This window comes from Pseudophryne corroboree, chromosome 3 (genome assembly GCF_028390025.1).
Source record: "Pseudophryne corroboree isolate aPseCor3 chromosome 3, aPseCor3.hap2, whole genome shotgun sequence".
Taxonomy (NCBI): domain Eukaryota; kingdom Metazoa; phylum Chordata; class Amphibia; order Anura; family Myobatrachidae; genus Pseudophryne; species Pseudophryne corroboree.
In genome coordinates, this window is record NC_086446.1 from 84,083,420 (window position 1) to 84,099,326 (window position 15,907).

Consider the following 15,907-nt stretch of genomic DNA (forward strand, 5'->3'; position numbering starts at 1 on the left):
ACCAGAACAGCAAACAAAACAAAGAAAAAATTACAGGAAGAATACAGTAAATAATACCATCTGTGTCACAGTGTCACATAGAAAATGATAATAAGTGTCACGGCAACATCGCAAATTCACATATTAAGCCTCAATCAGTCAGAGAATATTGCTCCAGTTGTAGCCAGACGGGAGGTATTCCACCTGTCCCACTTGCTAAAGTAATGGGGTAGGGTCCCTCTAGACCTATGTGTAAACCTCTCATGTCCTGACTCCTCATTTACTAGAGCTCGCCAGTTGTACACATTAGGGGAAGAAGTAGCAAACCAGTTACGCGCTATAAACACCTTAGCTAAGGTAGTCAGGCAAAGAACATATTTATATAGTGCAGGGCAGTAGGATTCCTCTAAGTCTAGCGCAAACATACATATAGTAGAAGAGAGGGGGGGGAGCGTAGGTTCAGTGAGCAGAATGTCCGACCAAACTGCTTCCCAAAAGGCATGTACTGTGGGGCACAGCCATAATAGGTGCCAAAAAGTAGATTCAGGGGCACCACATCTGGGGCAGGTACTATCAGGCCGTAGGCCTGCTTTATACAAAGAAACTGGAGTTCTGTATGTCCTATGCAGAACAAAGAAATAAACCTGCTGATATTTGATACACTGAGTGGAGTATTTAAGTGAGCTCAACACCTGTAGCCACTGGTCATCTGTAATTGAGCCAATGTCTTGTTCCCATTTAAGTTTAAGTTGGTCAAATATATTTGGGCAGATGTGGGCATTAAGACTACCATATAAAATGGAAACTTGGTGTCTTGCACCCAAATTCCTAACCATATCTTTAATCGGGGAGTCAGAAATGGACGGGGGCGAGGTCCCAAACTGTGCCTGCACCGCATGGCGGAGCTGTAAATAGCGATAAAAGGATCTATTGGATATTTCGAGCTCCTCCTTCAGTTGTGTGAAAGATTTGAAAACACCGTTATCATACAGTTGCGAAACTGTGGTAAGGCCCGCACCAATCCATATGTTGTCCTGTGAGAGCTGCAACAACTCCCTATACCCTGGGTTGAACCAAAGTGGCGTGTCAGAGTCTGTACCTTGCCATGTATAGTAGGAGTGAGCTTGACGCCACACAAGTAGCGACTGACGGAGTAAAGGAGGAAGACCAGCAGTAGAAGAGGCAGAAAGAAGGAACTGGAGAGGGGAGAAATGAGACCCCACACACTCGGCAAAGAATCTCTCAAGCGTGGGACTATCCCTACTGAGAATCCAATTAGACAAATGTGCAAGTTGAGCAGCTAGATAATAGGCCCGGAGATTGGGAAAGCCCAAACCTCCATCCAATTTAGCCCTAACCAGAGCTCTCAGGGCAACCCTAGGCGTTTTGTCGCCCCAAACAAAGGAGGAAAGCACACTATCAATGTTAGTGAAAATTTTCTTGGGGATATAGGTAGGAGAGTGCTGCAATAGATAAAGATATTTTGGTTGCATCACCATCTTAATCAGGTTAATGCGACCCGTGACAGTAAGGGGAAGCTTCTTCCATACATGAATCCGTCGCTTCAGATCTACCGTGACCTGGTCAATGTTTTGATGTACAAAAGACTTAACATTAGGAGTGATCCAGACACCAAGATACTGAAAGCGAAGGGTCCAGGCCAAGGAGGACACATCTGGCAACGGGTCAGGAAGAATACCAGATATGGGAAAGACATTAGATTTATTCCAGTTGATAGTCAGGCCGGAGTAAAGGCCAAATGTATCAACAATACCCAGGAGGGAGGTCAGGGAAGCATCAGGGTCTCTGAGGAACAAGAGCATGTCATCGGCATATAATGCAATAACATCCTCATGTCCGTCAATAGTGATGCCCCTAACATCAGGGGACGCTCTGATGAAACATGCCAATGGCTCTACAGCCAGGGCAAAAAGGGCAGGGGACAGTGGGCAGCCCTGTCTAGTACCACGGGACAAAGCAAATGGGGACGTCACATAGCCAATGACAAATATTCGAGCCACGGGGGAGGAATAGAGTAATTGTACCCAGCGTATGAATTTGGGGCCAAAAGCAAACCGTCTAAGGACTTCCCACAAATACTCCCATTCCACAGAGTCGAAGGCCTTGGCAGCATCCAAGGAAACCACCACAGCCCCCGACTCGGGCCGGTCCCCCATCTGCAGGTGACAAAACAGTCGCCTCAAATTTTGGAGGGTGGACTTGCCAGGCATAAATCCTGTCTGATCATCATGAATGATCGAGGCGATAACACTATTGAGTCTAAGTGCCAGAATTTTGGCCAAAATCTTGACATCAGTAGGTAGCAATGAGATTGGGCGGTAGGACTCCGGGGCCGTAGGGTATTTACCCGGTTTGAGGATCACCACAATAATAGCTTCGGACATAGAGGGAGGTAGACGAGCACCCTCCAACAAGGCATTAAAGAGAGTCAAAAGATAGGGGACAAAGTATGCACGATATTGACTATAGACTTCAACCGGTATACCGTCGCTACCCGGGGCCTTTTTATTAGGGAAGGAGGCAATAGCAGCCTCAACCTCTGGAGTGATATTAGCATCTAAAATATCTACAGATTGTTGGGACAACTGCGGCAGGGCAATGTCTGAGAGATATTGCTGTAGTTGAGTGGGGGTATAGGTGACTTTAGAGGCATACAACGAGGAATAAAAGGACTGGAAAACCTGGGCTATTTCGGGAGTGGCATATACCATTTCACCCTGAGTATCACAGATCTGCTGAATGGAACCCCCAGTTCTCTCCCCCCGAGCCAGAAAGGCCAAGTAACTACCCCCCGTGTCCGATTGTGAATAGAGGGTGTGCTGGGAGAAAAGTAATTTGCGCCTTGATTTATCAAGCAAGTGGTCAGACCAGGCTTTCCTGGCCAAGTCCCATCTTACTCGATCACCAAAGGTCCTAGTAGTAAGGTAAACAGACTCGGATTGGGAACAGGCAAGCTCCAGGCGCACCTCCTTCTCCTCCCTACTAGATTTCTTGACATTAGCTATTTGTCGTATGAAGGAGCCCCGTAGTGAAGCTTTAAATGCGTCATGCTTAACCAGTTGATCAGAACAGGACGCATTATGAACACCAAAATCAATCCACTCACTAATCAAGGCCTCGTGGTCAGTCAACAAGGTCAACCAGAAGAGATTCAATTTCCACAGTTTAGCCCCACAGACAGGCACAAAATCCAGGACCACCAGCAAAGGTGAGTGGTCCGAGATTCCCCTCTGAAGGTACTGGACATCCAGTATTCTAGCAGTGAGATCAGGGGAGACGAGGGCCAAATCTATTCTCGAGAACGAGTGAAAGCTGGCCGAGTGGCAGAAGTATTGGAGTTGTTTGGGGTGTCTCAACCTCCAAATATCCAGGAGTCCAAGCTCGGAAACCAACCTCGCAAACGGTGTGGGGGACGGGGAAGCAGAGGTTAGAGAAGGGGGAAGTTCAGCCCACCTATCTAAAACTTTATCTAAAACATTATTGAAGTCTCCGATGCAAAGGACCGGTGCTGAGGGAGAAGTAGCAATAAACGACATACTTCATTATTGTAGGGGGGAGGGACATAAACAGCAAGTATGTGCAAAAGTGTACGGTTAACATAGGCCCTAAGAAATACATACCTGCCATATTGGTCAATTTGGCTATGAACTAAATGGAAATTAAACGACTTCCGCACCAAAACTGAAACCCCCCTGGAGTTAGCAGAGAAGGTGGAATGATAGGAGAGACCCACCCAGGGCTTCCTGAGAGCCAAGGTTCTAGTACCAACCAAGTGCGTTTCGGAGAGGCATATGACATCTGCCCTATACTTTCTCACCTGAGATAAAACCAGAGCCCGCTTTATGCGGTCATTCAGGCCCCTCACATTCCAGCCGAGTATACGGAGTCCATCAACCCCTGCAGCCATGGATACAAAAGAGAAAGGACAGAAGGAGAAAAGAAGCAAGGGGCAAATATGGAGAGGCAGGAGAAGAGGGAAATCCAAGGCAAGCAAGGTGCGCAAAAGAGAGGAACCCATAATGTAGAGGAGGAAGGAGCAAAGGGATCACTACGGCCCCGGCCCCCCGCCAGCATACAGGCAGAGCATCCGGAGACCAGAAGGCATACATAGAAAAAATCATGGACACATTACAGTTCAAGAAAAAAAAAATAGCACAGTGACACATGAAGCAATACATATACAAAAAAAAAGAACAAACCCAGAACATCCCAAACCCCCCCCTCCCTGCATATCCATCCCAAACTAGACACGCCTGGATCCCGAAAAAAACACTAACTAAACTAAGGCTGAGAACATATAACAACCCTAGGGAGTAGAGACAACTATTGCCTCTACAAAAAGGCTATATCCTAGCATTCAGCTCCTAGAAATAAAGATCATCCCCGCTACATGGTTAGGAGGAGTACAAAACCCAGCAGACAATGCGACCTCTGAGGGAGAAACAGTCCTTAGATAGGGGGCCGGGGTCTGCGCTCCAGCCAGGCCTCCGCCTCTTAGGGGTATTGAAGAAGTGTGTGGAGCCATCATACACCACCCTTAAACGTGCCGGAAACAACATGGCATATTGAATTTGATGGTCACGAAGCTTTCTTTTGACCTGAAGGAACTGCGTACGCGACTTCTGGACATCTACGGCAAAGTCCGGATAAACAGAAATATCATGGTTGTCAAATTTCAAAGGACCCTGTGTGCGGGCCAGCCGCAGGACCGCATCCCGGTCCCTGTAATGTAGAAAACGGGCTATGAAAGTGAGTGCAGGTGCGCCCGGGGGAGGAGCCCTGGCAGGCAATCGGTGGGCCCTCTCCACAGAAAACTGAGGACCAAAGTCATCGCGTTTAAATAATCGGAGAAGCCATGTTTCGAGGAACGATTCTGGGGAGGAGCCCTCCGCTCTCTCCGGGAGGCCCACAAAGCGAACGTTATTACGACGCAGTCTTCCTTCAATATCGGAAAGCTTCGCCTTAACTGCTGACATCTGGGTTGTGAGGTTGGAAACTGTATCTTTAAGAGGATTGGTGACGTCTTCTAGGTCGGAGATACGGTGCTCCGCCTCCCCCACCCGTTCACGAATCTTTTGCATGTCATGCCTGATTAAAGTGATATCCACCTGTACTTGGCCGATTTTATCCATGACTCTGTGTTCGGACGTGGATATGGCCAAGAGAATTTGCTGCGTCGACTGAGACGTGTCGTCCTCTCGAGGAGGTGACCCCGAGGGGGAAGGGGGGGATGGGGGAGCAGCACCCCGGGTGGGTTGGGAGGAGGATTTAGAGCCTCTAGCATATTTTTCAAGCTTAGCAGCAGCGGTAGCAGCAGCAGCACTGCCCCCACGCACCATGATGGGACACGGGTGGAACACGGGTGCAGAAAGAGGGCTCCCTCAGCAATGATATAGAATAAACAATACGTGCTCACCACAAGCTGTAAAATCCCCAGGCCTCCAGAGTCTCACGCAGGTGAATGAACCCAGGCAAGGAAAAGGAAATCTTTAGTGCCAGTAGTCAGGCAGTATAATCAACAGCAGGCTTTCGAGTGGACCCTCCTGGAGAGTAGTGTAGATATGGAAGCGTCACCCAGCAGTGTAGGTAGAGCAGGATAGCTGCAGGTATCCAGGCAGCCCCGCAGGCAGAGTAGTGCAGACCGGGAGGCTCCGACCAGCAATGCAGGGAGGCAGGGGACGTGAGGAGGGACGGTCCGTGCAGACAGATGTACCCCCGCGCCGTCAGTAACTATCACCGCCACACAGGAACATTCAGCCCGCCAGACGTAAGGTGGAAGGAGACAGGGACACACACCGACCTCCGGTTCAGCAAAAAACAGCAGATGGTGCGAGTGAAGGGAGCTCCGTCCCAGCGCGGCTCCGGCCTCCGCTGTTAGTTCCCAAGATGGCGCCGGGCGGAAGGAGTGAGGCCGAGCGGTGTCGGCCGCGATCCGTCCAGCGGCCTCCCAGGGCAGAAACACAGTCCCGCAGACCCCTCAAAATGAGCAGGGTTAAAAGTCACAACGGGTGAGCCAGGTCAGTAGCAGCCACCAGCGGGGGAATCAGGATAAAGAAAGCAGGATAGACGGAGCTCTAACTCCTAGCTCCTCACTCCATCTTGCACGCATAAGTTTACAGCTGCGCCTCCCTCCTACTGTACGTACCAGGGCCAGATATGGTAGGAATAGGACAGGTGGTGCAGCTTCACCGAGTACACAAGAAGCACACCACTGCAGTATACAATGCACACACATTATATCTAAGGGCTGCTTAGTACATATCTATATAATAAGTGAGAAAGTGTGTGTTTATACACGGCCAGAGATTTGTACCTACCTCCACCTAATTTGGCATTGTGGCTTTTACCTAGGTTTGAACTTCGTGAGGGCCACATACTGTCATACTCCCATAATATACTAGGCTTACCATACTATCCTTTTACACTGGGACACTCATGAATTGCACAGGTTCTGTGGCTTGCATAATTCAAGCCTGCATTTCACCTTTTTTTAATCAGCCATAGATCCTGCATAATTCATCATTGGTCCTGTTTAACAGGTATAGTATGACAAGCCTATAATATATACACACACACACACATGCATAATACACACACACACACACACACACACACACACACACACACACACACACTTTATAGAAACACAGTCACTTTTTCATGTATAATACACACTGTCACTCTCTCAAGCATAATACACACACACTGTTGCTCTCCAGCATAATAAACACAGTCACACTCTCTCGAATAATACACATGCACACACACACTGCCACACTCATACATAATACACACGGGTTGGGTAGGGGAGACTGGTGCTGGGGATCCGTTCCCACTCTATGGGTGTTGTGGACACCCATGAGTGGGAATAGTCCCTGTTACTCGGCATGACGACTTTAGGGCTTGTGAACGCTTGGGAACCCGGCGTCGGCATGGTGCCTGCCGGGATCCCGAGTGCCGCTCACATGACCGGATCCCATACACACATTCTAATGCCTAATACACACACAGACACACTGTCACACTATTATGCCTAATACACACACACACACACACACACACACACACACACACACTCATGCATAATACACAACACTGTCACACTTATTCATAACACACACACATTCATAATACACACACAGTCACACATTCATAATACACACACACTGTCACTCTCATACAAAATACACATACACACTGTCACATTCATTATATATATTTTAATTATACACATACTGTCACACTATAGTGCCAGGGACAACTGCTAGAATCTCACTGATGGATGTTGGGGTACAACCACAAAAGCTATAGCTGATGGTCATAAATAAATGATGCAATCCGCTGTCTGTAAGCAGAGCAATCCTGTGTCCCAATTCCAACAGCCCTATAGTGATAACTCTGCAGCAATAGTTAGTGCAAAACTTAAAAAAAACTCTGTAATTAGCCATCTCTTCCAACATGCTGAATTATGGGGCTAATTCTGTAAGGATCGTAAAAAGTACAAATTAGCAAAAACTGCGACCAATCGCAAAATTGCGAAAGCACGCCCAAACGGAAAATCTGCAACACTAATTTAATGTTACAAAAAAAAGGTGGACTTGTCAAATTTGCAAATTTTGCGATTAGATTTAAAAATCCGCATTTTGTGCAAAAAAACCTTACACTTAGTTGCATTTTTTGCGTTAAGGTTTCTGATGTCACAATTTAACATCAGCCACACATAACATTGAGCCAACCATGCCTACTGACAGGATGCTTCGAACAACAAGACGAGCTACTTCCGCTGGTGAATCCACAAACGCAGGCGGAAAACGAGATTTTTTTTTTTTTTTTTAATGTTGAAAGTTTACATACATGACATATTAATGTTTCTTTGTTATTATTAACATTCCTTATGTTATTGTTTAATGTGAAAAATAAGAATTTACTCACCGGTAATTCTATTTCTCGTAGTCCGTAGTGGATGCTGGGAACTCCGTAAGGACCATGGGGAATAGCGGGCTCCGAAGGAGGCTGGGCACTCTAGAAAGATCTTAGACTACCTGGTGTGCACTGGCTCCTCCCACTATGACCCTCCTCCAAGCCTCAGTTAGGATACAGTGCCCGGACGAGCGTACACAATAAGGAAGGATTTTGAATCCCGGGTAAGACTCATACCAGCCACACCAATCACACCGTACAACTCGTGATATGAAACCCAGTTAACAGTATGAAACAACAGAGCCTCTCAACAGATGGCTCAACAATAACCCGATTTAGTTAACAATAACTATTTACAAGTATTGCAGATAAACCGCACTTGGGATGGGCGCCCAGCATCCACTACGGACTACGAGAAATAGAATTACCGGTGAGTAAATTCTTATTTTCTCTGACGTCCTAGTGGATGCTGGGAACTCCGTAAGGACCATGGGGATTATACCAAAGCTCCCAAACGGGCGGGAGAGTGCGGATGACTCTGCAACACCGAATGAGAGAACTCCAGGTCCTCCTCAGCCAGGGTATCAAATTTATAGAATTTTGCAAATGTGTTTGCCCCTGACCAAGTAGCAGCTCGGCAAAGTTGTAAAGCCGAGACCCCTCGGGCAGCCGCCCAAGATGAGCCCACCTTCCTTGTGGAATGGGCATTGACAGATTTTGGCTGTGGCAGGCCTGCCACAGAATGCGCAAGCTGAATTGTACTACAAATCCAACGAGCAATAGTCTGCTTAGAAGCAGGAGCACCCAGCTTGTTGGGCGCATATAGGATAAACAACGAGTCAGATTTTCTGACTCCAGCCGTTCTGGAAACATAAATTTTCAGGGCCCTGACCACGTCTAACAACTTGGAGTCCTCCAAGTCCCTAGTAGCCGCAGGCACCACAATAGGCTGATTCAGGTGAAACGCTGACACCACCTTAGGTAGAAACTGGGGACGAGTCCTCAATTCTGCCCTATCCATATGGAAAATCAGATAAGGGCTTTTACAAGACAAAGCCGCCAATTCTGATACTCGCCTGGCAGAAGCCAAGGCCAATAACATAACCACCTTCCACGTGAGATATTTCAGATCCACGGTTTTTAGTGGTTCAAACCAATGTGATTTTAAGAAACTCAACACCACGTTGAGATCCCAAGGTGCCACAGGAGGCACAAACGGGGGCTGAATATGCAGCACTCCCTTTACAAATGTCTGAACTTCAGGTACTGAAGCTAGTTCTTTCTGAAAGAAAATCGACAGAGCCGAGATCTGTACCTTAATGGAGCCCAGTTTTAGGCCCATATTCACTCCTGCTTGCAGGAAATGCAGAAATCGACCTAGTTGAAATTCCTCTGTTGGGGCCTTTTCGGCCTCACACCAAGCAACATATTTCCGCCATATGCGGTGATAATGATTTGCTGTAACTTCTTTCCTGGCTTTAATAAGCGTAGGAATGACTTCCTCCGGAATGCCCTTTTCCTTCAGGATCCGGTGTTCAACCGCCATGCTGTTAAACGCAGCCGCGGTAAGTCTTGGAACAGACAGGGCCCCTGCTGTAGCAGGTCTTGTCTGAGTGGCAGAGGCCACGGGTCCTCTGAGATCATCTCTTGAAGTTCTGGGTACCACGCTCTTCTTGGCCAATCCGGAACCACGAGAATTGTGTTTACTCCTCGCTTTCTTATTATTCTCAATACCTTTGGTATGAGCGGCAGAGGAGGGAACACATAAACTGACTGGTACACCCACGGTGTTACCAGAGCGTCCACCGCTATCGCCTGAGGGTCTCTTGACCTGGCGCAATACCTCTCTAGTTTTTTGTTTAGACGGGACGCCATCATGTCCACCTGTGGACGACCCCACTGATTTGCAATCATTTGGAAGACTTCTGGATGAAGTCCCCACTCTCCCGGGTGGAGGTCGTGCCTGCTGAGAAAGTCTGCTTCCCAGTTGTCTACACCCGGAATGAACACTGCTGACAGTGCTAGTACATGATTTTCCGCCCATCGGAGAATTCTTGTGGCTTCTGCCATTGCCATCCTGCTTCTTGTGCCGCCCTGTCGATTCACATGGGCGACTGCCGTGATGTTGTCTGACTGGATCAGCACCGGCTGGTGTAGGAGCAGGGATTTTGCTTGACTTAGGGCATTGTAGATGGCCCTTAGCTCCAGAATATTTATGTGAAGAGAAGTCTCCTGACTTGACCATAGTCCTTGGAAGTTTCTTCCCTTTGTGACTGCCCCCCAGCCACGCAGGCTGGCATCCGTGGTCACCAGGACCCAGTCCTGTATGCCGAATCTGCGGCCCTCCAGAATATGAGCACTCTGCAGCCACCATAGAAGAGACACCCTGGTTCTTGGAGACAGGGTTATCAAGCGATGCATCTGAAGATGCGATCCGGACCACTTGTCCAACAGATCCCACTGAAAAATTCTGGCATGGAACCTGCCGAATGGAATTGCTTCGTAAGAAGCTACCATCTTTCCCAGGACCCGCGTGCAGTGATGCACCGATACCTGTTTTGGTTTCAGGAGGTCTCTGACTAGAGAAGACAACTCCCTGGCTTTCTCCTCCGGGAGATACACTTTTTTCTGGGCTGTGTCCAGAATCATCCCCAGGAACATTAGACGTGTCGTCGGTACCAGCTGTGACTTTGGAATATTCAGAATCCAGCCGTGTTGGCGCAGCACTTCCTGAGATAGTGCTACTCCCACCAACAACTGTTCCTTGGACCGTGCCTTTATTAGGAGATCGTCCAAGTACGGGATAATTAAAACTCCCTTTCTTCGAAGGAGTATCATCATTTCCGCCATAACCTTGGTAAATACCCTTGGTGCCGTGGAGAGTCCAAACGGCAGCGTCTGGAATTGGTAATGGCAGTCCTGTACCACAAATCTGAGGTACTCCTGGTGAGGATGGTAAATGGGGACATGCAGGTAAGCATCCTTGATGTCCAGGGAAACCATGTAATCCCTGTCAAAGTCAGAAAAATATCCCTATACACGCTGCCATATTTGCACCTCACGCTGGTCCGCGCTGCGCATGCGTGCGCTTTCCCGTGATAGCGCATACCCGCTGATGCGTGCACCCGCTCGCATCGGTATGCGTATTTACGGTAAAGAGTATGTAGTCGTAGCGTGCGACCCAATCGTTACATATTTTCACAATTAATGTAGTTTGTAGACCATGGTCCCTTTGATAGATTCTGAAAGTTTGGTTAATATGGAATGTCCCTGAACGGAGGAATCCCTCTTTGTATTGTGCTAAGGGTCTAACAGGAATCATACAGCAGTGTTTGGTACCCATCGGAAGGGTATTTAAATAGCAATATTCCGGTGTTGGTTTGGAGCGTATTAATCGCTCGTGCGAATAGTTATGGACATAAGAAGTTATGTCCATTTATTATTATTTGTTCTTACTTAGTCATGCACCTGAACAGTGGAGACAGGTATCAGTGGGTCTCAAATGGCTCTTTGACCTCAGAGATCCCCCAAACAATAGTTTGCATGTTGGGAGGGCCTCATAACTTTACATGCATAAGGTAAGCACCGGAATAGTAATTGAAGATCAATTGTACTCCAAATCAGTATCTTTCCCGCAGACAGAGTACAATAGTCTTTAATTACACTGAGCTTTGAGACTCAATGAGGAGGGCCAACACCTGTGTTTACAAATGGGGCTGGATTTGTATACAGGAGAATGAGGGCTGAGATGTCATTGTCTCAACTGAAAGTGGACATCATGAATATAGAACAGAACCCAGACAGGATTCTGTTTTGTATTCGCCAAACAATAGCTCTCCAGAAGACAGGAATGTGTTAGTTATCACCCATGGTTTTGCATAACCAAGACCACTGATACAGCCCACCTGTATGAATCAACCTATGACCTTTGTTATAATGCGAAGCCGAATTCCTGCGTCCAATGGACAATGAGATTGTAGGGACCATTAGATTGCATTGTGTGAGTAGCATAAAAGACGGGCCTGTGGCATCCAGCTTTCACTTCTCATCAAACGGTTCTCATTGCTGATAATCGGGAAGCTGGCTGTCCAGAAGCGCTTGCGATCGTTACCCTTGTGCGTAAGTTTCTCTCCGTAATCATTGTCTTTCTGTGAGCCATTTCTCTCATCTCTCTCCCTATCTCTCTCTCTCTCCGTCTCTCTCCATCTCTCTCTCTCTCTCTGTCTCTCTCTCTCTCTCCCTTCTCTTTTCTCCCATATCTCCCCTTGACTAGTATTGTATTGTATTAGATTGGTATTGTATTGTATTTCTAGTGTAGCTATTTTGGTTAGGAAGTCTCTGTTATATTGTAGTGTATCATTTGTACTGTGATTCCTTTTTGCAAGTATATTAGTTATAATACATATAATAGGCTTTGGACCCTAAACAAGTATCTGTGTATTTCCTATAGTTAAGTGTTCACTTGAGCGTCGGTGACGCTCAAGCAGCTTTGTAGTCAGTCAGGTTACACAAGGTTGCACTTACACCCTGTATTCACATTAAGGTATTCTGTGTATTTCATTGTCAAAGATATAGATATCAAGGTTTAGCGTTGTGAGCGTCTGCGCCGCTGGTGACCTCCTCGTGGTCTCAAGCGTCCGCTACGCCATAGCGAAGCATTACGTTTGTCTATAGCCAATAGCGTGCCTGCCTGTGATCATTTACTCGTGAGTAAACGTGACGCCTGAGCGTCTCGATCACGGCTAAGCGATCGATACGCAAATAGCGTACCTTTACGGTACTTCTTAAGTAAACAGCGTACAGTGTTCTTAGACCTCATAAAGGGTTGTTTATACGATAAAAGAATTTAGCATTGTCAATTGGGGGCCGTCCAGTCCTTCACATATCTGCACTAGGTAGATCAGCAGACATTATCCCTCAGCAAAGGGCGGGAGGTTGTCTCGCAGTGCTGATGGGATAAGCGTCTGCTTCGCTTAGGTAAAGGGTGCTGAAGGAATCCGGGAACCGGAGGTAAGAACAAAACGCTAGTGTTTTTTAAAACTGTTTATTTTTCTTCTGTCTTGCGTATATACGCACGCATACATATATATATCTGCATTTCTTTTCCATCTGTGTATTTCATTTTTCGTATATCACTATCCTGTTTGCCAGTTTTATAGTTGATAGAAAAGTGCCAAAAGAGATTTGCTGTTATTTCATAGTTTAAGAATAGAGGTAATAGTTAAAGTATAGACCAACACACGGTTTGCCTGGGAGATAAGGCGAAGTCAGTGTGGTGTGTGGTAGATGATCAGGGATCATCTACATTGATAAAAGTATAAATTGTGTTACGGTGGATCTTTGCTTTGCGTACACGTGTCCCTAACTGAGACTTGCGTACGCAATCCAAAGGCCGACGCACGCAGTGTACATTACGCAACGGAGCGTCTGTGTACGCCCACGTAACTCAAACCACAAGTTGACTTTAACAGGCGATAAATAGCGCAACGCGGTAAATAGCGCAACGCGGTAAATAGCGCAAGGCGATAAATAGCACAAATTGATTTCAGCTTTCCAAAAACTTAGTTTAAATACCTTACTTTACTGTAATACCTCTGGGGAGAGCTATCAGACTACGGGAAATGATTTTTCTGATCAGAAAACTATAAGAATGATATTGGTTTGAAAACGGTATGAGTGTATTGAATCCCGCTTTGTGAACTTTGTGATCTATGTGGAACGTGATGAGCACGATCTGAGTGAAAACGTGCAACAGAGTGTGATAAAGTTTTCGTTGTATTACGCTCTGGCTGTTTTGGAGCACAGTAGGGAGACTCCAATGATCCTACCATTTATGGGCAACAAGTGTCTATAAGTGGTACGATTGGACCGCACGGTTGTATGTGTGACCAATAACGCAACGTGATATGAGGTCGTATATCCATGCGTAAATCTTGCCCTCATACGTGTTGTAGGGAGCACATGCAAGCGTGATTTGTGTAAAGAAAAATGGAAAAGGGAATTTTCTCAGGAAAATCTCTAAAAATAGGGCCTGCAACGGCTACACGTGTCTGCTAGAAGGCGGACCGGAGATACCCGGAGCAGAAGAAGTTCAGTGGAAGAGCTTTAAGGATTTCCAACGAAGTTCTGTGTTTGGTGCATTTTAGGAAGTTTTTCTGTGTTAAAAAGGTCCACAATGGCAGCCAAGTGCACAATACAGAGACGGTCGGAGGTCAGGATTCAGACTCCAGAGGCTTGCAGACCCCGAGGGTCTGCTCGGTTAGTAATGTGGGGGAAATATGGTCCCCACTCTGAGACCTTTTGTGATGAATGGACACGAATGACTGCGGGGGATAAGGTACCATTTCCCGGGATAGGTAGTTTTGACTCAGAGGTGTTGCATAATTTAAGGAGAAGGATATGTCTCATTAAATCAGCAAAGAGACGAATCAAGCATTATGATTGTTTACAGATATGGCAACAGGAGGGTGAAATGCAAAGAAATGTAACTTACTTACCTAACTTTCATCTTGAGAGGAGAGAGATGGCAATGGAGGGGATTGTGGTTGCGGAGAAAAGCACAAGGGTGAACAATAAAAACGCTCTTAGCAACTGTAGTATAGATGATAAGAATAAGTGTAATAAATGTAACAAAGATAATTGTAATACTGTTGAATGTACAACTATTAACCCATGCAAGTCGCACCCCATGTTAAACTTTCCTCAGGAACACCAACCAGAAAGTGAACCCAGAACGATGTCGGCACCTCTTCCAGAAGCCATCACACAAGACGTCCAGGTGGACGCGACCCAGTCGGTAAAAACTGTAATCAAACCCCCTAATGGAGGGTCAGGTGAGGTCGTGTCCACAGGTATGTATGGTATTATACATCACGCACAAACAAATGTACCTTATATCTTAGAATCAATTCAGAATGACATTACTGGACTTAATCCTGTTAGGGTAATTGCAGTACCAAATGGGGAAACTGACTCTTCAGGAATCACTCCTGTCAGGAACATCGCCATGTACTGCCCTTTTTCCCGAACAGAATTAAGAGCAATTCTGTCTGAATTTCCTGATCCCAGGAAAGACTTAGTTGCTTGTCAAAGATACATTAGAGTGCTAGGACATACTGCAGAGCCAAGTAACAAAGATTGGAGGACAGTTTTGAGGGCATGTTTACCCCCCGATGTTGATTCATTGAAATTTATCACTGATTGTAAGCTAGATGAGGAAGTGCCACTAACAAACAAGTATAACCAAGATAATGTAAAAAGAATCAATCTACAGTTGAAAGAATATTTTCCTACAGTAGTAAAGTGGAATAAAATCTATACAATAAGACAAAAAGAAGGTGAATCCGCAGAAGAGTATTTTCACCGGGCTCTGCAGGATATGGCTAGGTACACAGGTATAGATGACATTGAAACTAATGTACACCACAGAGAGGTAGCTGTGTCCGTATTAGCGAACAACTTAAAAGACACACTAAAAATTAGGGTACAAACTTCAATACCTCATTGGAGAGGTATCTCGGTGGCGGCATTAAGAGAGTCCGCTATCGAGCATGACCGAAATATCCAAAGAACCAGGGAAGCGCAGGGAGAGCGGTTGATGACACTGAACATCCAAGCACTAGAGGAGGCATCAAGTCGACCGGAACCCCAGGCCCCTAGCACATGGAGAAAGCCAAGGATTTGTTACCATTGTAGAAGAGAAGGGCATTATGCCAACAACTGTAATAACCCACATAAAGTTAGACCCCCTAGACCAAGAAATGAGCAAAATTACAACACACACCATTATAATCAGAGATCAGATAGGAGGAATTTTGAGCCACACCCATGATAGGTAGTCAAGAAAGGTGATCATACGACGGATGGTAAGCCTGAGGTAACGGTTAATAAAGTGGGAGGTCATTCACTGAAGACACAGGAATGACCAGGTGAAACGTTGTAAATGTATTTGTGAAGAAAAATGTTTTTCTCTCTCTCTCTCTATCCC

At 46.4% G+C, this 15,907-nt stretch overlaps 1 protein-coding gene across 5 annotated transcripts in view; it reads right to left on the minus strand.

The window, feature by feature from the left end:
- LOC135057040 (oocyte zinc finger protein XlCOF6-like) overlaps positions 1-15,907 on the minus strand; it is a 189,144-nt gene that overhangs the window by 141,870 nt on the left and 31,367 nt on the right. The window lies entirely within an intron of this gene.